The following is a 1039-nucleotide window of genomic DNA, read 5'->3' as shown; positions in this document are numbered from 1 at the left end:
TGTGTGTGTGTGTGTGTGTGTGTGTGTGTGTCTTTTATATATATGGTGATAGTTTGTGGACGATTTTACCAGATAATAAAACAACATAAAAAGAAAAGATGTTGGGTAAAGAATTGGAGAAGAGTGCGCAGGAGGTCTGTTTTTCACATCATGATCTGGAGGGTAGTTGTTATACTTCTGTGTTTCCATCATGTGTCTTTTTGATGGTGATAATCAGAGCATCCTTCAGATTGTCAGATTACAAGCATCAGGACAAAAATCGGCTCAGTGATCTTGCCGTTTGACCAGTGGGTTTAGWAAAATATTCTAAATCTTTTAGAAAAAACAGTCTACAAGAGATGATCTAATCTTGTGTTTCTGAATGCTGCTTTAGTGTGCCCTACGCTAACAAGGTTTACATAATGAATATAATGAACTGATCCTGATGAATCCCATTCATTGCATCAKAAATTCTAACAGACCAAATGTTTTCAGATCCTGTCTCCATGTGCGTACAGAGCCCATGCTATATTGGTAAAAGGACAGATGGCCGTCCCTGTTGGAGCGACTCTCCATAGCTCCTCCAAACTAATACACCYAACATATGGGCCCGCATGGCCAGGTGGGGACAGGCAGCGGGCCCTCAGGAGGGCRTGCTGTCAGGACAGGAAGCAGGAGATGTGCAGCTTCTGAAATGGTGTGACACCAAACCTTAACATTAAAACAGAACTTGCTTGTTTTACAGACACAACTGTGCGGAGTGGTGGGGCGTTTACACCAGAAATAAGGGTCTGCCTGTGGTGAGGAGGGGGAGGCTGGCTCAGTGATGGTGACAGTTTATAACGGGCCCATTGGGATGACAGCAGAGACACAGCTGATCCTTACAGTACTATCTTACTGGGATGAAGTCAGTTGGCAAACAGGACTCATGAGGAAGTTCTCAGTATCCTCCCATTTCTCGCAGAGGCTCCAAGTTCTGTTGTTTGAGTGTTAAACAAACTTCTGCATCAAATTCTCTCTCAAAATAGTATGGGGTGCCATTTGTAAAGTTACACAGTCA

The sequence above is a fragment of the Austrofundulus limnaeus genome, unplaced genomic scaffold (assembly GCF_001266775.1).
Source record: "Austrofundulus limnaeus strain Quisiro unplaced genomic scaffold, Austrofundulus_limnaeus-1.0 Scaffold335, whole genome shotgun sequence".
NCBI lineage: Eukaryota > Metazoa > Chordata > Actinopteri > Cyprinodontiformes > Rivulidae > Austrofundulus > Austrofundulus limnaeus.
The sequence above is the reverse complement of the archived record's forward strand: the minus strand, read 5'-3'. Positions refer to the sequence as shown.